The 25774-nt window shown below is 36.4% G+C and overlaps 1 protein-coding gene across 1 annotated transcript in view; it reads left to right on the top strand.

Moving 5' to 3' along the window:
* The first annotated feature begins 20104 nt into the window (after positions 1 to 20104).
* The window catches only part of DGKB (diacylglycerol kinase beta), a 715928-nt gene continuing 710258 nt past the window's right edge, over positions 20105 to 25774 (top strand). The window contains 1 exon segment of the mRNA XM_032592421.1: positions 20105 to 20304. The gene's annotated coding sequence lies outside the window, so the exon portion shown is untranslated.

The raw sequence follows: 25774 nt of genomic DNA, 5'->3' as shown, positions 1-25774 counted from the left end.
AATGAGCTGATTTCTAAACTTAAAAAAACACCAACAGAAGCAGGCATTACTAGCTAGAATCAGAAGAAATAATAGATCTCACATTCACATGCAGAGACATTAAATACTGGCTATAGCAAACATTAAATATAAAACACTTAGGATAAATATATTTAAAGTAATAAAATTAAGGATTAAAGATATGAGAATGAAGTACAAGACATGAAAAGTGACCAGATATGTCAAAATGAAACAAAAACATAAAATAATGTAGAAATATGGGATTTTTTATTCCATAGAGTAACCTTATTCTTCTCAAATCCTCCCACTTGCAACTAAAAAAAAAAAAAAAAATGCCTGAACATAATGCAACAAAAACAACAAAAAATAGAAAGATTCTGATAGGTGGAACAAAGGTCAGACTGTTTAGGAGCCATAGGACTTGAAAAATAAAACATTTAAACATACAATTGAAAATCATTCACACTAAGAACAAGGGAAACCACAAATTGAATGAGAAAAGAAAGTCAGCAGATGCCATCAGCAAAATAAATCATATGGTGTAGTTATCTGACCAGAATTTTAAAGCAGCCATAGTGAAAATGAAATTTACAAAGCAATTATATATCCTCTTAAAACAACTGAAAAAAATAATTCCAGCAAAGAAATAGAAATTATACAAATAATTCAATGTTAATTATAGAATTGAAAACTAAAATAAAATAAAAACAGAACACAACTTGGGATGGTTTTAGTAGTAGACCAGACATGGCAGTAGATAGATGCTATGAACTGAATGACAGATCAATGGGATTTACCCAGTCTGAAAAGCAGAGAACATAATTTGAATAACAAAACAACAAAATTAGCATAGCCTCAATAATCTGTAGGCCAATAACAAAAGAGCTATGTTTTGTATTCTTTCTAGAGATGGCCACTCAAGTGTGGCCACAAAAGGAGACACAAGAGAGGCACAGGGAAACAAAGTTAATTATACTTACAGATCTTAGAGAAACAGTCACTGCATGCCCTGAGCAGTCCTTAGGGGAGTTAGCTCAACCAAACAGTTGCAAGCTGAAACAGAGGTGTAGGGTTTGTGGACAAGTGCCTTCACTGGGGATCAGGATGCAGTATACAAGCAAAGGTGTGAGGGAAAGTCACTGATGCATTTGGATGTCACTGGGCCATAGTCAGGGGAGAGTAAGAATTTGACTTCTTGAAGCAGAGAAGAGAGAGCTGGGACTAGAAAACTATTCAAAGAAATAATGGCTGAAAACTTCCTAACTTGGTTAAATACATAAATCCTAACACTAAGGCAGGTGAATGAACTCTAAAAAGGAAAAATTAAAAGAAATCCAAATCCATACCAGGGCACATTATAATTGAACTTTTGAAAACTAAAGACAATAAAACAAAAAACTCTCAAAAGTGGCCAGAGGAAAACAACCCATTGATTATAGAGGAACACCAATTTGAATTATGGCAGATTTCTTATGTGAAATTTATAGGGACCAAAAGGAAGTGTATGATACTTTTCAAGTACTGGAACAAAAATGTAACCATAAAATGTTTATCCAGTGAAAATAAATATCATGGATGAAGGGGAAATAAACACATCTCAGACAAAGGAAGACTAAGGAAATCTGTTGCCAGTAAACCCACACTTGAGGAAATTTCTCTTTATTGGTAGAGAAGGTAAAGCACTTTAAAGGGAAAATTTCTAAACTTCAGTTGATGCAGTAAAACATAAATATGCAGTAGACTGTGCCAAGTTAAATGTGTATATTGTAATACTTAGACCAACCACCAAGAAACATACACCAAGCAGTATATTGGGGGGGGGGGGGAAGCTAATTAAGTCAAGATGCAACCCTATCAAAAAAAATCAAGTCATTAACAGGAAAATAAGGAAAGAGAAAATGAGGAAATAAATTAAATACAGAAAATTGTGATATTTAACAAATGAATACTGAAAAACATATAGTTAAAACATGCAATTAAAAGATGGAGGTTGGCAGAAAAGATTTAAAAAGGAAAAGCATAATCCTAAAATACCTAGGAATAAACCTAACCAAAGAAGTGAAAGATTTGTACTGTGAAAACTATGAAACACTGATGAAAGAAATTGAAGATGACACAAAAATATGGAAAAACATTCATTGCTCATGGATTGGAAGAAAAATATTGTTAAAATACCTCTATTACCCAAAGAAATCTACACATCTAATGCAATCCCTATCAAAATACCCACAGTATTCTTCACAGAGCTAGAACAATCAATCCTAAAATTTATATTGAACCACAAAAGACCCCAAATAGCCAAAGGAATTTTGAAAAAGAAAAGCAAAGCTGGAGGCATCACAATTCTGGACTTAAGATGTATTACAAAGCTGTAGTAATCAAGACAGTGTTGTACTGGCACAAAACAGACACATAGATCAACGGAACAGAATAGACAACCCAGGAATGATCCACAACTATATGGCCAATTAATCTTTGACAAAGCAGGAAAGAATATCCAATGGAAAAAGACAGCCTCTTCAACAGATGGTGTTGGGAGAACTGGACAGCCACATGCAAAAGAATGAAACTGGACCACTTTCTTACACCATGCACAAAAATAAATTCAAAATGGATTAAAGTCCTAAAAGTGAGACAGGAAACCATCAAAATTCTAGAGGAGAAAACAGGCAGTAACTGCTTTGATATCAGTCATAACAACTTCTTACTAGATATGTCTCTTGAGGCAAGGGACACAAAAGCAAAAATAAACTTTTGGGACTTCATCAAAATAAAAAGCTTCTGCACAGCGAAGAAAACAACCAACAAAACTAAAAAGCAAGCTACAGAATGGGAGAAGATATTTGATAAAGGATTAGTATCCAAAGTCTATAAAGAACTTATCAAACTCAGCACCCTAAAACATATATTCCAGTTAAACATAGGCAGAAGACATGAATAGATATTTTTCCAAAGAAGACATAAGATAAATGGTCAATATACACATAAAAAGATGCTCAACATCACTCATCATTAGGGAAACACAGATCAAAACTGCAGTGAGCTATCACTCACACCAGTCAGAATGGCTAACATTAACAACACAGAAAACAACAGGTATTGGCGAAGATGTGAAGGAGGACCCCTCTTAGACTGCTGGTGGGAATAGCAAGTGGTGCAACTACTCTGGAAAACAATGTGAAGGTTCCATATTTTTATTTAACAAGTTAAAAACAGAACTACCGTATGATCCAGCATTAAAATATTTACCCAAATGATAAAGAAAATACTAACTCAAAGGAATACATGCACCCAATGTGTATAGTAGCATTATCAATAATAGCCAAGTTATGGAAAGAGCCCAAATGTCCATTGGCTGATGAATGGATAAGGAAAATGGGATGAAATCTTGCCATTTGCAACAACATAGATGGAGCTAGAGAGTATTGTGGTAAGTGAAATATGTCAGTCAGAGAAAGACATCTAGCATATGATATCACTCAGTATGTGGAGTTTAAGAAACAAAACAAATGAATATAGGAGGGAAAAAAAAGAGAGGAAAACTTCAAACAGACTCGTAATTACAGAGAACAAAGTGATGGTTATTACAGTGGGCAGGAAAGGTGGGCAGGGGGATGCACTAAGTAGGTGATAGATGTTAAGGAGGGCATTTGTTGTGATGAACACTGGGTGTTGTATATAAGTGTTTAATCACTAAATTTATATACCTGAAACTAATACTGCCCTGTATGTTAACTAATTGGAATTTAAGTAAAAACTTGCGAATAAAAGGAAAAGCAGAATCCAACAATATTCATCTATAAGAATTTTACTTCAAGGAATAGAGGGGAGCTTCCTCAACCTGATAAAGAACATAGACAAAAACCTACAGCTAACATCATCACTTGATGGTAAAAGACTGAATGTTGAGGAATAGTCAATAATGTCTGTTGTTTCCACTCTCATTCAACAAAATACCTGAATTTCTAGCCACTGTAATAAGAAAAAGAAATAGAAGAATATATATTGGAAAGGAATACTAAAATGATCCCTTTTTGCCCTTAGCAAGATTGTCTACATAGAAAATGCCAAAGAATCTAAAAACTTTTTAATTAAAAATAATTAAGCAAATAACCTCCTAGAACAATAAGTGAGTTTTTTAATGTTGCAGGATACAAGATCAAAACACAAAATAAATTGCACTTTTATATATTAACAATGAACATATGGAGACTAAAATTTAAACACAATGCCATTTAAAATTTCTCCAAGGAAAAGTGAAATAGTTAGGTACAAATCTAATAATGCATGCATAGGCTATGTATGCTGAAACATAAAAATGTTGAAATACAGGTGCCTGGGTGGCTCACTCGATTAAGTGGCCAACTTGGTTCAGGTCATGATCTGGCAGTTCGTGAATTCAAGCCCTGAGTTTGGCTCTGTGCTGACAACTCAGAACCTGGACCCTGCTTCAGATTCTATCTCTCTCTGTCTCTGACCTTTCCCTGCTCATGTTCTTTATCTCTCTGTCTCTCAAAACATGAATAAATGTTAATTTATTTTAAAACATTGAAATAAATTTAAAAATACCTGAATAAATGCATACACATACCATGTTCATGTATTTGACAGTTCAGCATAAGAAACTTATAAATTCTCCACAAATTAATATATAAGTTTGATGATATTCCTACCAAAATCCAAACAAGGTCTTACATCTAGAATATATAAAGAGCTCACAAAAGTAAACAATAAAAAATTAAAAACTGATTAGAAAAATATGCAAAAGACATGAAAGATATTTCATCAAAAAACAGGCACCAATGGCAATTACTGTATGACTCAGAAATTGTACTCTTAGGCAAAGAATGAAATGCATGTTCATACAAAAACTGATTCCTAAATGTCCATAGCTCCATTTAACTCTTATCACCCGTTACCTTTTGGTCCAGTGGCTTCTGCCACCATTAAGCTGGACTCAGCTGTGGTTCTCTGTGTTTGCTTATCCCTCCAGCCTTTAGGTGACAGTTGCCCAGTGACTTCAAATTTCTGATTAATCTGAAAAAAAGTTACTGATTATCAGTTTATTCAGCCATTTTTTAATGTGAGAATGACAGTGATGTCTTCTAATACCTTTATATGTCAGAGCTTAGAATATAAGTCAAGAAACTACCTGTTTTTCAACCAGCAAGTCACTCTTGAAAATTCTCCTCAAATGTCAACTATTCCCTGAAAAACTTCCCTGTAATTTACTTCCCATTTTTTCATGACTTACCTCAAACTCTTCTTGAGTATTTTAGCCCTACTTTTGTTAAGCTGTCACTTTTATCTGTAACCTTTAAATGGCTTTGTGGGATTTACCTATTTTAAAGTCCTTGATTTTGGAAAACAGATGTCTTTCATCTTTGTATTTACAGTGCCCAGCACCATATCCAGCACATAAAACATGATATAAAACATGATTTTCTTGTGTAAGGATAATGGATATTACGAAGACTATAATGCCTAACCTTAAGATGTCACATGTTTTAGTAGGAGTACCAGAAAAACTCATAGGAATTTTAAATTTTTTTTTTCAACGTTTATTTATTTTTGGGACAGAGAGAGACAGAGCATGAACGGGGGAGGGGCAGAGAGAGAGGGAGACACAGAATCGGAAACAGGCTCCAGGCTCTGAGCCATCAGCCCAGAGCCAGACGCGGGGCTCGAACTCACGGACCGCGAGATCGTGACCTGGCTGAAGTCGGACGCTTAACCGACTGCGCCACCCAGGCGCCCCAAAAACTCATAGGAATTTTATATGCAATGTGCGAAGTACAATAATTGCCGAGTGCGTGGGTGCTATGAGGATCAGCAAGAAGAGAAATTACATGTTTTTCAGAGGAAAGGAGACATCTTGTAAAAGAAAGAGTTGTAGGGAGCCAAGCAAAGCCAGAGATGGTCATAGGTGAATCAGATAGGGCATCTTGAGGAAGGGTGTGAGAGTGAGTGATAGCATGGGTTGGGTACAGATGTGCTGATCCATGTGCTGGCTGAAGCTGAGCAGAATTCTTGACATCATCACATTTCTGGATGAAGTGGAGGACCACATCATTTGCTCTGAGTGAATAGGTTGAACAAAGTGGGAGAACCATGAAGTCTGAAGTATATTTTTAAAAAAAGAGTAAGAATAAAACTTTTTTACACAGTGAAGGAAACCACCAACAAATAAAAAGGCAATCTACTGAATGGGACAAGATATTTGCAAATGATAGATCACCTAAGGGGTTAATATCCCAAATAAAGAATGTAACATAGCTCAATACCAAAAAAAAAATCTGATTTAAACATGGGAAGAGGACCTGAATAGACATTTTCCCAAAGAAGACATACAGATAGTTAACAGACACATGAAAAAATGTTCAACACCACTAACCATCAGGGAAGTGCAAATCAGAACAACGAGATAATACCTTGCACCTGTCAGAATGGCTAGAATGAAAAAGGCAAGAAATAACAAGTATTTGTGAAGCTGCAGAGAAAAAGGATTGCTTGTGCACTGTTGATGGGAATGTAAACTGGTAAAGGCACTGTGGAAAATAGTATGGAAATGTCTCAAAAACTTAAAAAAATTACTAGGGGAGCCTGGGTGGCTCAGTCGGTTGAGCGTCCAACTTCGGCTCAGGTCATGATGTTGCAGTTCATGAGTTTGAGCCCTGCGTCGGGCTCTGTGCTTACAGCTCAGAGCCTGGAGCCTGCTTCAGATTCCGTGTCTCCCTCTCTCTCTGCCCCTCCCCCGCTCATGCTCTGTCTCTCTCTGTCTCAAAAATAAATAAAAACATTTAAAAAATGGCATTACTATATGATCTAGTAATTCCACTACTAGGCATCTATCTACCCAAAGAAAACAGAAATGCTAATTTGAAAAGATACATGCATCCCTATGTTTACTGCAACATTATTTACAATAGCTAGGATATGGAAGCAACCTAAGGATCCAGTGATAGATGAATGGATAAAGAAGAGGTGGTATAGATATACAATGGAATATTATGCGGCCATAAAACAGATATTACTAGCTTGCCATTTGTGACACCATGAATGGACCTAGAGGGTATTAAGCTAAGTGAAATAAGACTGTGAAAGACAAATACTGTATGATTTCACTTATATATGGAATCCAGAAAAACAAAACAAATAAATCAACAAACAAAAAGAAGAAGAAGATCTATAAACGCAGAGAACAAACTGATGGCTGCCAGAGGCAAGGGAGTGGGGTGATTAGCAAAATGGGTGAAGGGATGTGGAGATGCAGGCTTCTAGTTATGGAATGAAGTAGTCACAGGAATAAAAGGTACAGCATATAGTCAGTGATATTGTAATAGTGTTGTGGCAGATGATAGCTATACTTGTGGTGAACATAGCATAATATATAGAGATGTTGAATCACTTGAAACTAATGCAATACTGTGTGTCAATTCTACTCATTTTTTTTTCAAAATTAGGATAATAAACTTTGACACAATAAGTAGGGGACAGTGGCTTAAAACAATGAGAGGCAACTTGAAAGGAACAGAGAAGAATTTCTTGCACAAGGCAACATGAGAGATGGTGTATAGGTAGGAAGATGTTGTATATATGTGGGGCAATTATATGTGTGGGACATACAGCACCCTACAGAAGAAACAGAGCCTTGAGTGGAATCATGATAAAGAGAATAGTGATGAAATAGACAACCTGACGGGTTTCCACTACAATATTTACTTTTGGCATTGGCGTTCACTTATCCTACTCAGTGGCAGCTAGGGTAAGAAACTGATGAATTCTGTGGCTGAATCTACTTAACACTAAATACTTTTCATGTTAACTCCATTGAAACAATTCTGGCTTCTTAAGTAATCTTTTCAACAGCCTCCTGTTGGATCCTCGTGGTGTTTTTCTCTTTTTATTCTGATACGTTCTAATCATGACCACCAGATGAATCACCCTAACCACTCCCTCGCAAAAATTCATTCCTCTGATGTAAACTCAGAATGTTTCAACATTGCTTGATCTAGCTGCTGATGTTCTTGTTGCAGACAAGTTGAACTGACTCAAGCTACTTGATGCAAGATAGTATCATTCAAAAAATGTAAAGTGGTTCCTACACTAAAATAAAAGACAAAAAGACCAAGCTTAGAAAGGTTAGGAAATAAGTCAATTTTAATATCTATATACAAACATATGAGGGTGTTTTTCTTGGAATTTTTCAAATCCATTAGCTTCACAGAGTTTGGGAATCTCAGCTTTCTAGGGAGAAAGTCTGGTTGGCTAAATTTAGATCCCCTTGGACTTGGGAACAAGTTGTTTTTTATTTACATTGCAGCAAAACTATCCAAAGAAAAATCAGAATTTGTTACAAGAAGATGGGGAACTGGACACCGAGTAGGAGTAAACAGAAGTTAAACAAGTCCAAAACAATAAAAAACTCAGATGTGCTTTGAACATAGCCCAAAAATTTTAGTCTAATAGGCAAATTCTTTATTGTTTTTTTCTGGTTTCTGTATACTCTTTTGGTGTCCTAAAGTGTTTCCAACATTTTTTATAAACAAGTCAGAAAATGTGTAACAAAAAATGGTCCATTAATTTAATTAATCACTTTCCTTTTTTTAAATTTTTACATCTTTGGTCTCCTATCTTGGGTAAAATGAAACATAGTGTTGCTGCAGTTTGACTTCCCTGGGTAATAGTATCCAGATGCTCTCTCTATAGCTTAAGGCTCTCATGAGAGCCTCAGGTGAACATGCACATCTTTCCCAGATGATTGAGACTTGGAAAAACCAACCTGGGTTTTGAAGGAAAACAAAGAAAAGAAAGAGGTTTGCCAACTCTTCCTGAATTTATTAATTTTATGCAGATGTGGATAATTGATCATTAAACTGGAGTGCCCATCTGCCAAGCTTCAGGCTAAGGGTTGGAGCTGTAGTGGCCAAACAAAAATTTCAGAATCCTGCCCCTCATAGAGCTTACAAGTTAGTGAGATTGACAAAATACTAAGCAAATAAACAGCAAATATATTGTACAGTTAATAATTATCCTAAACCATAGGAAAGCAAACCAAAAATACTCAACAGCAGACTATTAAGTTTACATAAGGTAAGATCAACTGTTTAGAGTATTTTCAGCATTTGGACAGATCCCTATACAAACACATTTATTGATGTTGTGATAAATTTGGCAATGTTTCTTATTCCAAATATTTTTCAAAGAACTAAAGCTACAAAGGCAAATAAGATATAGTCCTTCCTTCATTGAGTTTATGGTGTAATGAGGGAGAGCCACAGAAAAACTAACCATAATAATATATCGTGTTTCACTATATATATATATATATATATATATATATATATATATATATATACACACACATACACACATGCATTGTATAGTTAACATAGTTATTAAAGTGCATAAATTAATGCCTCTATTAATTATTCTTTACCTTGGCATGAAGTATATCTATTACAAACTATTAGTTGCAATAATTATGCAAATGCCAGAAATAGATTATAACATGAAACAATGGAAGGAGTCTTGAATTTGTAGTTTAATGAGGATATTAAATTGTCAAGAATTCTACCTCTGTGTGATTTAAAGTTAATATAAATTATTGACATTTCAAGTGTTAGGTACATCAGTACTGATTAAACATAGATTAAGCAATTATCTGTCCTATTGCCATAGGCATTCTAATTTCATATCTTAAATGATACTTCTCTATTGAAAGTAGAGAGGCAGTATAGCAGAGCTGTTGAGAATATGAGGTCTGAAGTTAGCTTATGAAGATCCAATGCCTTTGCTATTCATCAGAGGTTTTGGTCCTTGAATAAATTAATTAACTTCTCTGTACTTCTGTTTCTTCATCTGAAGATTGGAAGTAACAACAGTATCTGCCTCATAAGATAGTGTGACAAGTAAATAAGGTATCATTGTTTAGTAGACGCTCTCAGATTAGTGGCTAACATAAAAATATTTGCTTTTCCTGAGAGTGAACATATTTTTGGTGGACAAAAAAAGGAAACATAAAGTTATTCTGAAGGTGTATGTTCTTCCAAGCTTTGGTTGTTGTATTTTTGGAATAAATCTTTCCAAGAAAAAAAAAGTATGCTACAGGCTTTAGTTTTTCTTCATTTTAAAGAATATATATTTTGTTTGCCTAAATTTTCGTGATATCACAGATTCCCCAGATTATCACAATGGGTGGCAATTTTTGCCTAACAGTTTTGACGTCAGTTCCTATTGACGTAAAAGTGCTAATGTGCCAGGGTTTCATGGAGCTATTAAACCTCAGAGTCATTTTTAGATAAATCATCCAGGGCAAATATGGTCTCTGAATTCAGGTCATGCCAACTGAGAAAAAAAGTGACTGATTTTTGAAAATATATTTAGTCATTGTCTGTTTTAATTATACAACTTATTTTTAATTTGCAAGCTGACATGTAATGAAGTCCATTTGCAAAATAAAATTTTCATACTGTCTAAGAAAACTTAGTTTTAAACGTTGGGCTGGGTACAGTTATAACTATTTAGAAAATCTCCAATGAAAATTATTTTTCTTTCTATTTCTACAAATTATTAAAGTTCCTCTGCATAATATTCTAAGAAGACCTACAAAGATGAATCTTAATAATGTAATACATACATGATATTTGTATAGATAAGAATGATGAGGGCACCTGGGTGGCTCAGTTGGTCAGACAGCTCAGGTCATGAACCCTCAGTTTGTGGGTTCAAGCCGCATGTTGGGCTCTGCGCTGACAGTGCGGAGCCTACATAGGATTCTGTCTCCTTCTCTCTCTGTGCCTCCCCAGCTTGCTCTCTGTGTCCTTCTCAAAACAATAATAATAATAAAAAAGAATCATGAGACTATGAAAATATATAAAAAGTTTTAGAAAAAGGCAACATTAAGCAAAACACATCCTCTTTCAGGAGACCTTCATTCTTAGTTCCTTGAGAATCTGACTTTGAAAATATGGTTACAATAAGAAGACAAGGAATTATTCACTGTAGAGTGAATGAACTGGTTTTAATAGACATACTTGTTTGGGGATGGTACAAAGTTACATGTAGGATCACACTTTTCCTCCTTCGTACTCTTCATGCTGGATGTAGGATAATCAGTAAGAAGCCACCACACACCAAAAATATATATGAGTTAAATTTTTAAGAAGTATTTACTGAGGCTTAGAAAAAGCTTCTCTACTTCGCAAACTCACTTTATTATTTTAATATTTATATTGATCTCTTAGCCCATACAGACGGAAAAGGTTAACTGAAGAAATGCATCGTCAGTTTTTCAAACTAACTTTAAGGACAGAAACCACACAGATTGCTGATTTCACAGCAGTGAATATAAAGATAATTAATCTTCCTATTAAATTTCCACAATCTTCTAGCACTTGCCTTTCCAATAAAATGGTTTGTTAAATCCACCCCAAACTAATCTCTGCGCATGTGCTTTTTTAACGCATAGTGCAGGTAGCTATGATTCCTGTTACAAATTTTAATAAAGACTCTGTATTTCAGGGTACTTGCCATCCCAGAAGTTATACAAGTCTATGTTTCAGTTTAATAAAAATTTACTTTAATGTTAAATCACAAAAGATGTACTAGAAAGCCATTCAGCAACGCCCTCCCCCCCAAATAAACAAAGAAAATCCCTACCCTTCATCTTAAGGTAGTCTTGTCTAATATGTAGACAAGATGAAGCTTATATAACCAGTTAAATAGCTTAAAGCAAAAATAACTATTTGCTTGAAATTTATAATCTGCTGTTCTAAATATTTAGCTATTAAGTGAAAATTAATTCTTCTCTTTTAAAAGACATTTAAAGGGGCGCCTGGGTGGCGCAGTCGGTTAAGCGTCCGACTTCAGTCAGGTCACGATCTCGCGGTCCGTGAGTTCGAGCCCCGCGTAGGGCTCTGGGCTGATGGCTCGGAGCCTGGAGCCTGTTTCCGATTCTGTGTCTCCCTCTCTCTCTGCCCCTACCCCGTTCATGCTCTGTCTCTCTCTGTCCCAAAAATAAATAAAAACGTTGAGAAAAAAAAAATTTAAAAGACATTTAAAATGATTTTTGTTACAACTCCATATCAATGCAATCGAAAATCTTTGAATGCCTTCTCTTTGTGAAAAAAAAAAAAAAAGAAAGAGAAAAAGAAAACAAAATCTAAATTGACCTGTAAGTCCATTGAAGAGACAAACAAATAAATGACCTCCAAAGTGTTAGGAAGAGTGATGGGATGTCATTCTAGGGTTAGAAGAATCTCAGAAGAAGAATTAATTAAATCTACCTATCTAGTTTCTTTGAAAAAAAATTAGAAAAGGTCACAACAGAATATATATGTTGTGTCTTAAAAAAAAACAACAAAAAAACATTGGTCTAAATAGTAGTGAGGTCATACTATATAAATTATGGCCATTTTTAGGAATTTGTCCTGAAATTCACTATGTGGATGATCATTGCTAAATTAATTATGCTGTAATCCACATCCAACATGGAGACAGCAAATAAATGGCTGTGCTGTATCAGAGTCTGCTAATTTCCCACATAAAACTTCAACTTCAAAACTATAATTTCTCTGTCACAGACTCTGTATTTCATGCCTTAAACCATGTTTTGCTGCATTTTCTGTAGTTCCTTAAGTAGGTATATAGCCGTGGACTTCACATGTTGTAGATTGAACAAATGTAATTCAATAATTCGTGTGATTAATCACTGTTCAGTCAGACCTCTTTACAACACAAGTTACCTTCTTTGAAGTAGAGGGAAAATACTCTGTAAAAATTGTCTCTTACTGTCAGCAGTATGCTTGCTGCCCCTAAGGGAAATCATGCAGATTCTGCCATCATCATTCAGTTTAAAAAATTAAATAACTGGAAAGTCAAGTACTTAAACATTAACCCCAGAAAGTATCACAATAATGGAGGGAAGACGTAATAGTCCTTTTGTATGTATGTGTGCACATGTGTGTGCATGTGTGAATGGGAGCTTTGCCAGGCAGTGGGTTGTGTATTTTACATGTGCCAAATTCTTTGATTTTCTCAACTATTCGCTGGGGTGGATGCTATTATAGACATTTTGAGATGTGGACAATTGCATTGCCTTCTTTCTCTGGCATGCTTTAAGGATAAAACCAAGTTGCCAACATTTCTCCAGAGGAAGCTTATGCACATGACTGGTGCCCCAGCTTTGATGGCTGCCGCCAAACAATTGGACACCAGATCACCTGGCTCTGATAGCCAACAGGGCTTGCTTTCATGATTCCAACAGGACTATAGTAAAGAAGTAGTTACATTTTCAAAAAATTGTATTAATTACAGCTTTATTGAGGTATACTTGACATGTAAAATGTTGAGATATTTTAAGTGTACGTTATGGTGATGGGACATATTGTACATTGTGAAAGGATGCCCCCCTCTAGTGAATTAACACATCCATCACCCCATTTATTTATTTCTTGAAAACACTTAAGCTCCACTCTCAGCAAATTTCAATGATAGAATATAATATTACCAACTGTAGTCATCATGTTTTACATACGATCTTCAGACCTTATTCATGTTATAGCTGGAAGTTTGTACTCTTTTTTTTATTTATTTATTTATTTATTTATTTATTTATTTATTTTATTTTATTTTTTTTTAACATTTATTTATTTTTGAGACAGAGAGAGGCAGAGCATGAACGGGGGAGGGGCAGAGAGAGAGGGAGACACAGAATCGGAAGCAGGCTCCAGGCTCTGAGCCATCAGCCCAGAGCCCGACGCGGGGCTCTAACTCATGGACCGCGAGATCGTGACCTGAGCCGAAGTCGGATGCTCAACCCACTGAGCCACCCAGGCGCCCCAAGTTTGTACTCTTTTATGAACATTTATCAACATTTATCAACATTTCCCTCTTTCCCCCACTTTGGCCCCTGTGATCACTTTTCTGCTCTTTTATGGGTTTTTGTTTTTTGTTTTGTTTTGTGTTTTAGGTTTCACATATAAGTGATACTATGCAATAATTGGCTTTCTCTGGCGTGTTTCACTTAATATATGTTTATATCATATATTCTTTATCCATTCACCCATTGACAGACACTTAGATTGTTTCCCTTTCTTAGCTATTGGGAATGATGCTGCAAAGAACATGAGAACGCAGATATCTCTTCAAGATTCTTATTCCATTTCCTCTGGATGTATATGTAGAAGTGGGGCTATTGGACCATACAGTAGTTCTATTTTTAGTTTCTTGAGGAACCGCCATACTGTTTTCTATAGTGGCTGTACCAGTAGTATATAAGGGTTCTCTTTTCGCCACATCCTCACCAACATTTATCTCTCGTATTTTTGATAATAAACACACTAACAAATGAAAGGTTACACACACCTACACACGCATATATATATATATATATATATATATATATATACTCATATATATAGTGGAATAATCGCCTTAAAAGAGAAGTAAATTCTACCATTTGCCATTTGCAACAATATGGATAAAACTGGACTACATTATGCTAAATGAAATAAACCAGACAGAGAAAAAATACTGCATGGTTTCATTTACATGTAGAATAAAGAATTTTTGAACTTATACTAGTGGATCAGAATGGTTGTCGCCATGAGCTAGGGTGTGGGGAAATAGGAAGAGGTGGGTGAAATAATATGAACTTTGAGTTATAAGATGAATAGGGAAGATCTAGTGATTAACATAGTGAATATACTTGATAATATCATTTTCTATCATTGAAATTTACTGAGAGAGCAGAACTTAAGTGTTCTAGCAAAAAAAATCAAATATGTGAAGTGATGGATATACATAAAATTAACTTTATATGGGAATCTTTGCACATACTATATGCTCATCAAATCATCGCATTGTACATTTTGATTATATTCTATTTTTAGTTGTCAATTATACCCTAATAACACTGAAAAAAATTATCCTTATTTTATAAATGTGAAACTAAAGTCTGGAAAGAGTTTTCCCAAGATCATAGCTAGCTATTGACACACCAAATCATAGCTAGCTATTGACCTTTTTGTGTGGGCCAAAGCTTGCATATCTAACCCTGCTATTCCTAGTCAGATGGTCTAGTGGAGACTGGTAAATGACCTCAGCAATAAGCCATGGTGTTTTTGTCCATCCTATAAAATGTGAGAACTGGACTACATTAGGTCTAGCATCCTATTCAAACCCAATATTTTAAGATTTTTATTCATAATAAAATTTTTCATAAAATTTTTTTTCATAAAATTTCATATGAAAATTTTTTTTCATAATTTTTATTCATAAAACATTTTTCTGGGCCTTTCACAATTTCTTAGCCTGCATCTACTTATTCATGGTTTGAAAGCCAGTGGAAAAGTTCCCATGTTACAATGTACTCAGTTTAAGAAGTAGCTGTGCTCTTATCATTTAAATCAAAGTTGGTGAAGATTTTAATCACATTTGATATAAATTAAGCTATTTAATTTTTCTGAAACATAACAGTTAAATAAAAAATGTTCAAATTATAAAGTAAGAATATGTTTTTTTGTGGGACCATATGTCCTTTAGAAGCAGATGCTATGAGTGATAGACTATGTTTCTTTTTCCAATGCTTTGTATGTAATAAATGTTCAATAAGTATTTGTTGAATAAAGTATCATAAAAAGGTGTTTTTAAGCCCCAGTTCACATAAAAGGCTTGATAAGTATGGATTTACATTTACTTTAAGTAATCTATGCTACATCGCTAATTAAGTCCCATCTTTCATAAATTGGTTTTAAGAATTATGTTGCTAAAATTCATAAAAGGTCAGTAAAGGTTACCTTGCTTATAATCCTTATTACAGGACTAAAATTTTAAGAACACATATACATAGCTGTGTAACTACTTATTTTTTTTTCTTTCTCCTCTTCCTCCTCCTCCTTCCCTTCATCTTCTTTTGCATAAGCTTGTACTTCTTATAGATTTTTTTTCTAAGTTTTTATTTAAATTCCAGTTAGTTAACATACAATGTAATATTAGTTTCAGGTGTAGAATTTAGAGATTCAACACTTCCATGCCACACCTAATGCTCATCACAAAAAGTGCCCTCCTTAATCCCCATCACCTATTTAACCCATCTGCCCACCCACCTCTCCTTTGTTAACCATCAGTTTGTTCTCTATACTTTAGAGCCTGTTTCTTAGCTATCCTCTCTTCCCACCCCCTGCCCATGTTCATTTGTTTTGTTTCTTAAATTCCACATATGAGTGAAATCATATGGTATTTGTTTTTCTCTGATTGACTTATTTCACTTAGCATATATATATATATATATATATATATATATATATATATTATTATGGTATTTTAGATAGATAGATAGATAGATAGATAGATAGATAGATTTGGAGTACATTATTGCTAAATGAAATAAGCCAGACAGAGAAAAACAAATACTGTATAGCTTCACTTACATGTGGAATAAAAAAAAATTTGAACTTATAATGGAGAACCAGAATGGCTGTCACCATGGACTAAGGAGTGTGTGCGTGTGGGGGTGTGTGTGGGCACACGTATATGTGTGAACATTTGGGCTCTTTCCATAATTTGGCTGTTGTTGATAATGCTGCTATAATCATCAGGGTACATGTATCCCTTTGAATTAGTAGTTGTGTATCGTTTCCATAAATACCTGTAGTGCAGTTGCTGGGTGATAGGATAGTCCTATTTTTAGTTTTTTAAGGAATTTCCCTACTGTTTTCCCGAGTGGCTGCACCAGTTTGCATTCCTACTACCAGTGTAAGAGGTTTCCAGTTTGTACACATCCTTGCCAATACCTATTGTTTCCTGTGAACAACCTATTTTCTCAAACATTTACCCAAGTACCCACTAAACTAGCTACGGATTTGGAAGTAAAAGTGGGAGAAACCATGCATTTCTTAGGGATGAATACGTCTTGATGTTACTGGTTTGCAAAATTCTTAGAAAATGAGATTTTAGGGAATTAATGTTGATTGAATTCAAATAGTAGCAAAACATTTTGGGAAAGTATTAGGGGCATTTATTATGAAGTTTTGTACAGTCTATGAGATACTTTTTAGCAGTAAAGACTGGAAGAATTTAAACATCCTTATTCCGAGTTCACCTATCTTCCCAATATCTTGCATCCAGAAATTAATTTATTTATTCATTCACTCATTTGTTAGAAAACTACTTACTGTACACATAGTACATTCTAAACACATTGCTTGATGCTAGAGGCATAGGAAGGAACCAAACAGCCACGGCTTCTGCCACTGCAAAGCTTGCCATCTTTGGGCTTTTCTACAGCAAACACATATTTAGTTTGGGAATTACAGAATCTAGTTTGGGAATGCATGTTTTTTTTTTTATTGTCTATTTATTTTTGAGAGACAGACACACAGAGAGCTTGGGCACATGTGCACAAGTGGGGGAGGGGCAGAGAGAGAGGGAGACACAGAATTCAAAGCGGGCTCCAGGCTCTGAGCTACCAGTTCAGAGCCAGTCATGGGGCTAGAACCCCTGAACCATGAGATCATGACCTGAGCCTAAGTCAGACACTCAACCAACTGAGACACCCAGGTGCACCAGGCATACATGTTTTGATAATAAAGAGGTTTAGTTGGCAATTAAGATATTGTTTATTTCTATAAACCCATAAGTTGTTGGGTTTGTTGATTGATGGAAATTTATAGAACAAGTTTATTTCTCTGCCACTGTGTTTCTGAGATTCATTAATTACACAATGATTCTTATGAATTTCTAAAATCCACTGACAGATCTATGGATAAATTTGATCTTCTATATCAAATATATTTCTAAGTAGGGTGGACAACCTTTGCCTACCTCCTTACATTACATTAAATATAGGTTTGAATGTGAAGCTACTCTGGATCATATTTTAAGTTTTTTTTTAATGTTTATTTTTGAGAGAGAGAGAGAGAGAGAGCAGGAGAGGGGCATAGAGAGAGGGAGACAGAAAATATGAAGTGGTATCCAGGCTCTCAGCTGTCAGCACAGAGCCCAAAGTTGTGCTTGAACCCACAAGCTGCGAGATCATGACATGAGCCAAAGTCGGATCCTTAACCGACTGAGCCATCCAGGCGCCCCTAGATTTTTAATAATGGTAACATATAAACAGAAATTGAAGAGGCAAAATTATGTGACTATTTGACCTTAAGTTTTATTAGGATTTTAACATTTAAATAATTCTATACACTCTTTGAATTTAGTACATTGTATGACTTTTAAAACAAAATATTAATCTATGTATTTTCTATAATAATTGTCATAAGTTTGGTTTTGGTAAATTGATAATTATTGGACAATTGATAAATGCTTTGCACATGAACTGGTCTTGTTTCACTGAAAGCAGTGATTTTCTAATATAAACACATCAGGAAAAGATGTATTACTTAATCCTTTTGGATTCTTTTCCTCCTTTTGGATCTTCTGTTGTATTTCTGTTACACTTCCTTCTTTTTGTATTAACATCCTCCAAATTAACCCTGATTACATAAGCCCTAGCAAGTGAGAAACTGTATGGCAAATATGAAAATTGCTCAGAGCAGAGCAGAAATAATTAATGGTGTGCATTACAAATAAAATTAAAAAGGAATTAAGTTTTTTTTTTTTAATGTTTATTTATTTTTGAGACAGAGAGAGAGCATGAATGGGGGAGGGTCAGAGAGAGAGGGAGACACAGAATCCGAAACAGGCTTCAGGCTCCGAGCGGTCGGCACAGAGCCCGACGCAGGGCTCGAACTCACGGACTGTGAGATCATGACCTGAGCCGAAGTCGGCCGCCCAACCAACTGAGCCACCCAGGTGCCCCAGGAATTAAGTTTATTTTTACCTTAGACAACTAAATGCTGAGAGTGGCTTAATACCACCACCAATTGGGGTGCCTGAGTGGCTCAATTAGTTAACTGTCCAACTCTCTTGATTTCAGCCCAGATGATGATCTCATGGTTCCTGAGATCAAGCCCTGCATAGGGCTTTGTGCTGACAGCACAGAGCCTCCTTTGGATTCTGTGTCTGTTTGTTTCTCTGTCTCCCTCTCCCCCTCCCCTACTCATTCTTTCTCTCTCTCTTTCTCAAAATAAATAAATAAATAAATAAATAAATAAATAAATAAATAAATAAATAAAATACTATCAATTAAGTGGTGTGTGTGTGTGTGTGTGTGTGTATGCATGTGTGTCTATTTAGGAGGGGTTGTTCATTGTTACTCAGACTCTTACAGAGCAAGAACATGAAGACAAACTTGCTAGAGCAAATTAAGTTAGTTATTAAGAAGTATTCTTGTCTTTGGGGGTTTTGAGAACTTCCTTAACTTCTTAGTTCAGCTCAGCTTCACCTTATGTGAGAATAAGCTGGAGATAAATCAGGACAGAGAATGAGAAACCAATAAGGAGGGAAGGGGGAGTCCACAGACAGCAGTCACCGGTAGGTTTTCATCAGAATTTCTAGCTGACAGAAATAGTAATGCATTGAAATCACAGTGGATACTATGTACAGAAGACAGAGCCACCAAGGGATGTGTGTATATCAAGGTAGCCTGCACTTAAGCTTGTAAACACGCTCCTTAATTGATTTTGCCCACATTTTATAAGATAGAGATGATTTGTACACAGGCTTACATTTGTATTACTCCAACGCATTATTTTACACACATGACTCAAAATTATCCTATTACCTGTGACCTGACCGATTACATACACAGTTTCCCTTCTGATATTCACCTGCTTTTCCCCTTGCCTTCCTAGTTTGTCGTCATCCATCCTCCAGTCACCTGCTCCCAGGCTGGAATGCAGAAATAGAGTGTGCAGCTGTTAGAATTGCTAGAAGTGGGTTAGCAAGTGGTTGATGAACAATGACCCATCAAGGACTGTAGTTAGCAGAAGGGTGATGGGGAGACAGGTATCAAGTTTCCTGTTGAAGGGGAAATGTATCCTGAATGGTAGTAATTGCAGTGAATCAAGCCTAATGTCTCAGCCGCAGCCACTCATACCTGCACAGTCTCCACCCTCCTCTTATAACTGGTCCAGCAGTTAAATAGCTGTAAAGCACTGTCTCTTTCTGTCTCATTCTCCCTGAGCTCCAACAGCAATAGTAGCAACAGCAGCTGTGGAAGCGGCAGCTAGAGATAGGCAGGGCTGTTGCTCGCTGCCGCGCAGATTGCCTCCTCCTTACCACACACGCGCGCGCGCACACACACACACACAGACACACACGCACTGCACGGATTCCCAACATCACCGCGTCTTGATAGAAATGAAGGACTCAGAGAGATGAAACAAGAGCATGAGTCATGGACAACAGGTATTTCAAGCTCTGACAAATCCCGTTTCCCTCGCATGCCCCTTGGTATGGCTACCAAAATAACCGTTGGCGATGCCGGGCTTAACCGGGAGCCTGGAGGTGGCCGCGCATGGGAGGGGAAGCGGGAGTGCGAGGTGGGGAAGCGGGATGCCAAAGATGACTTTCAGGCTCCGGAAAGCCACATCGTTCAGCCTCCGCTGTTTGGGAGTTGCAAATTGTCAGGGACTGGTGGGCTGCAGGCCGCCTGTGTGTTGTGGACTGGAAGTCGATGTCCATCTCTCCGACACTAGTTAGAATGGGCCGCGCGTTGTGCAAGGGGGTGGAAGTGGAGGGGAGGAGAGGCTGCGAGCGGAGTTCTTGAAGCTCCACTCCTCTGGGGGAAGCCGAGCCGAGAGGCAGCCTTCTTCCCGAGCGGAGAGCGTGCGAGCTGGAAGCGATCCCGAGGGCTGGCCGGTCCAGGCGCAGGTCCTCTCCGGAAAAGCAGTTGCCCTCGCTTGGGAGATGCGCCCAGCCTTCGCTGCATCACACTGCAGTAAGTTAAACTCGACACGGTTGGCAGTTTGAGTGGCTTCTGGGTTTGTGCTGCGGGGGGAAGGGAAGCTGAGAAGAAATGGCGAGGAAAGTTAGAAAAGCATAGCTCTGATTCTCCTTGAGATGTTAAATCCGTTGGTCTCTCCGACTCCCGTCCTAGTTACGCTATAGTTGGTGTACTTGCTCGGCTATTTGCTGAAGGCTGTGGCTTTTTGGCGAGGTATGCATAAAGCGCTCAGTCCTTTGGGATTTTAGGCAACAAAACTGGTAAATGCGTCCTACATTTCGTTACCAGCGCGTGCTCCCGAAAGTTACCAATGGATGGCAGTTTGCCTTTGCAAAAGAAAATTCGTGAAGAGGCCAACTTGCACTTACAAATGCTCAGCTAATTGCTACAAATTTATTCCAGGCTCCTTCCTAATCTGCAAAATAAAGAAGCAATCCAGCAAACAAAATGAAGGGAAGGTCTTTGATTTACTTGGTTGAGTTAAAATGTGAAGTAGGACTCTAGATAACTGCCAGGCAACAACAGCCTAGGCGACTCTGATGATACGATAAACATGCAAATACTCTTTAGTGGATGGAAGTGCTGGATTCCCCCAGTTTCTTATTCCTGCAATCAGCACCTCCACTTGCTAAGCAGTCCCTTCCTTGTGATTTCAAAGTGGTGGTTTTTACACAGATGGCTTTATACTCAGAACCAAGCAGCATTGTGGTCCCTGGCAAAATAAAATGAAGGCGAAAAAACTTTCGCAAAAGTACTTCAACTGGTTGCTCAAATTACAGATAACAAACTCTTAAAAGGAGGTAAAAACAGGTCAGTGACACAGCCAGCCCATTGTAAAGCAAATGACCAAATAAATGTGAATTCAGGCAGAATACTAAAGGTCTTTTTTAGAGAGAAGCCAGGAATAATTAATCTGGAAATGTTGGTGTATTTCTAAACAGTCCCTCTTTTACACTCACCAGAATTTTATAATGAAGAAAAAAAGAAGAAACAACATGTTTCACAAAAAACTATTAGGCTTAGTTACAGAATCCCTGGAAAAAATTATTCTATTACTATAGTTTTCTCCAAGAAAGATTAATGAAAAAACAGAGGTTACCCAAAACGGAATCCAGGATTTTAAGCTGGATTGTCTCATGTGCTGTCATAAATTCTTTAGGATAAAGAGGTGTCAAAACTTATGAAACAACTATTGTGAAATGCAAAATAATTCTAAAAGTCTCCATCATTAGAAAGGAGAAACTAAGGATCACTCTTATCCAGTTATTTCAGTTTTTAATTGTGTTAAACTCCTCAAATCCACCTAATCTTCATTATCTTTTTAAGAACTAAAACACATCCTGAATGTAATTTGACTTACTTCACCTACTCATCCTAAGGATCTCCATATAATGTTCTTATCATTATGGAAATACCCAGTTAGTTACAGGTAACCTGTTCCATATACACATATTTCTTGGTGCAAAACTCTACACATGACTTTGTAAATCACTGAGTAAAATATCATCCAGAGGACATATTGTGATAGTGCATGCATGAGGGTGGTTAAAAATTTTAGACAGCAACAAAAAGGAAAAGGAAGCATCTATACAAAGACTCAAAGAATATGGTTGGAGCCAGTTTGTAAGCAACTCTAGAATAGATCGTTACCTGTATCTCAAGTATTGGCTAAAGACCAGAAAAATCAGGCTGAGAGCCTGAATGGAATCACTAGGAGTTGTAGTTGAATAGGGATTTATGAGACTATCTTTAAAGATAGAAACGTAGGTGGGTGGAGTTGAGTTTGGGGAATACATTTGCTTCATATTTTGGTTGTCCTCATGATAAACCTCAGGTCACACCTCATGGTATGTCCAAGGTGAAGATTTTCAAAACTGTCTTTGAAATCAATTATTTTAAGGTTTAAACCATTAGTAAGTTTTGCTGGGAAAAGCGTCTGAACTAAGCATGTACCCTATGACTCATGCTTTCCTTGAACACTATTGGAAGAAGGAAGAGTTGTAGCCAGACAAGCCAAAGATAACTGCTGGTCCCCGCTAATAATGACTATGATGTTGATGTATAGGCTTGAAATGACATTAAGAATATCCTTTCCTGGATGCTTCTCCTCCTGGCTGGCCTCAGGAACAGAACTTTACTTATACATGCATCATACTGTTGTAATATTATCTTAAGGGTAATACTTCTAGCCTAGGAGCATCTGCCTGGGGGAAGATCTAGGCAAGAATTTAAAGAAGGCTCTTCCTGTTGCTCCTTTCCCATTCATGACATTTTCTCTCTCTTTTAAAAAGCCAACACAAAAATCAGACCTCAAGTAAGAATCTTATGGCTTGGTTCACCCTTAGGTATTGATTGTGAAGTAGATTCAAGCTCTTAATGGTTCTTTCATTTATGGGATAACAGCTATATTTTCTCCCATTTATCAGAAACTTAATCTCAGAGTAAATAAGGAAATTACCTAAAGCAGTATATTCAGTAACTGGTGGGCTAGGATTAATCACTTTGCCACTTTGTTTTATTTAAATGGTACTCTACCATATCCTAGTGGAATGAGCTTGTTGTTCTATCCTTGAAGAATGTTGAGAGTACTTGAGAAATCATCAGGAGAGAACTCCCTCCTGTACCGATAACCAAGATTGGATCCACTCAATTTAGAATCTGAATTGACCCCAAATCCAAACTTCGCAGAATCAATGATTCCAAGTGAAGTGTCCTACTATGGTTTCATGAACCATGGGAATGAAGCTGGAAATATCTTTTCCAGGAAGGAAAATGATGGAGTTAATGTAGGAGGGAAAGAAGTTGGAAAGCCCCAAAACCAAGAGGGATAAAAGGAAACTAAGGGGAGATTGGCTTATCATGGTGGGAGACTGGTATGAGAACTTGTCCAGAGACTGTGTCCTGAGGGATGTTAAAAAACAAACTCTTTGGATGATATGTGGGGTAGATAGATAAAGCACAGATTTAAAACAATTCTTTAAGTATTTATAAGGTCTGATTATAAAAATTAGATTAGGTTTGTCTTCAGATAATGTCCTTTACACATTTTTTAAAGAGTAAAAGTGATGATTCAAAGGAAAGTGGGGGAGAAAGGCCTGCTGATGACTGAAGAGGTAAAACAGTGGTGTGGAAATCTCACTGGTTTTTGCATAAGCACTTTCTGAAAATTTGCCAGGAAATGAAGGCCTTCTTTAACTGGTGAGGATAAAAAGAAAATGGTTCATTTAGGTAAAATCTAAAGTGTTAAGGAGAGTAACGTGATTACTGTCGCTTGTCTTCTTAACACAGAAGACAAACACTAACAAGGAAAAAAATGAAAATGTTGTGGGCATAATGCCAAACAATATTTTAAGATTGGTCTTTCTCAGCATGCTAAATTTAAACAGCTGAAATTCTTTTTTAAGTATTATCTGAGTCAACAATTTGAAATGAAGGATTTGCCTTTTAACAGAGAATCTGTATTGCATTGGAAGTTTGAAACAGTGTCCTTGAGTCAGTTACTTCTAATTGGCAATTGGCCAATCACTACAGATCAAGGAGCACCAAAAATAATACCTTCAAAATGAGAGTAAAAATACATATGCTGCAAAAGGAAAGTTGATGAACTTTGATGGAGCTTTGCAAATACATTTACATTATTAGCCCTGATTCTTTGTTTTGTATCTTGTCACTTGTGACACTGCAAATCAAGGTTAGAAATAGAGTTCCTGTCAAGAGTTGATTTTTGGATGTGGTGCTTTGGCTCTTCTCCCCTTATGGTTTAAAAATAATGACAGGAACACTTAATGAGTGCTTACTACATACCATTTGCTTGTATGAACATCTTGCACATTTAATCTTGACAGTGTTACTCTTGTAGGATAATCCCATTATCGTCTGCATTCCCATTTTATAAAAGAGCACAGTGAGGCACAATAGGGTTAAGTGACTTACCCACAGTTAGAAATTAATAGTTACAGAGCTGGTGTATGAACGGAAAGTCTGGTTCTACAGCCTTTGCCTTTAACCCGAAGGCTACAAGTCTACTCTTAACTCTTACTGGCTTTTTATAACCCTTTACAGTTCATGCTATTTGTTTACCTCTTTCATCTCTGCTTACACCTGTCTCTGTCTGTAATTTCTTTCTTGACACGCAGATCCTTCTGTCCTTATTCCATTAGTGTTTTACCTTAGGATACATCTTTAAGCTTCTGCTGTAGCATCATGACCTTTCAGGATTCTATTTGGATTCCACCACTGGCCTAACTGTCCTTTTCTGTTGTTCCACTGAAACTTGTGCTTACCTTTATTATTGGATATGCCACTGAGGGTTGAAATAATCTATTTTCTAAATTGAGGAAGGAAATTACGCTTTATTTGTCTTTGGAACATTAGTGCTGAGTGTTATGTCTAATACAAAAGTAAAAATCAAAAACCATTGAATTCAAAGCTCTAAGTCAATTCCCTGAAGGGATAGGTAGTTCCAATTCCAGTCTTTATCCCTGCAAAGTCTAGAAAATAATGTTTCAAATGCAAGTTACCACCTCTGAGCCAGATAGTATATTTTAATTAGTTAAACTCATAATTAGTATGAAATTACTCAAAAGATATTTGCCACCCTCTGTGGTATTATATATTTAGAATATAGGAGACAATATTTTGGAAGGTGACAGATGGCATATTCCAAATTGCAATATTGAAATTTATAATGATAACTAATTTCTGGTACTAGTGTATCTGGGGGTGGGGGGTATTAGAATAAATGGTTCAGCAAAAATGTTTTGCCGATAGAATGAAGTTGTGAGATGGCTCTTTTAAAAAATTGTTTCTTGAACTCATTTTCTTTGAGGAAACGTCCTGAGAAGATTTTGATTTAGTCATAGCTGATAAATATTGAGTCATATCTGTGAGCAGATGTTAGAACCTTGACTACCACTAGAGAAAAATGAAAAA

Source organism: Lynx canadensis, chromosome A2 (genome assembly GCF_007474595.2).
Source record: "Lynx canadensis isolate LIC74 chromosome A2, mLynCan4.pri.v2, whole genome shotgun sequence".
In the NCBI taxonomy this organism is placed as follows: Eukaryota; Metazoa; Chordata; class Mammalia; order Carnivora; family Felidae; genus Lynx; species Lynx canadensis.
Note: the sequence above shows the minus strand (reverse complement) of the source record. Positions and strands in the feature narration are given on the sequence as shown.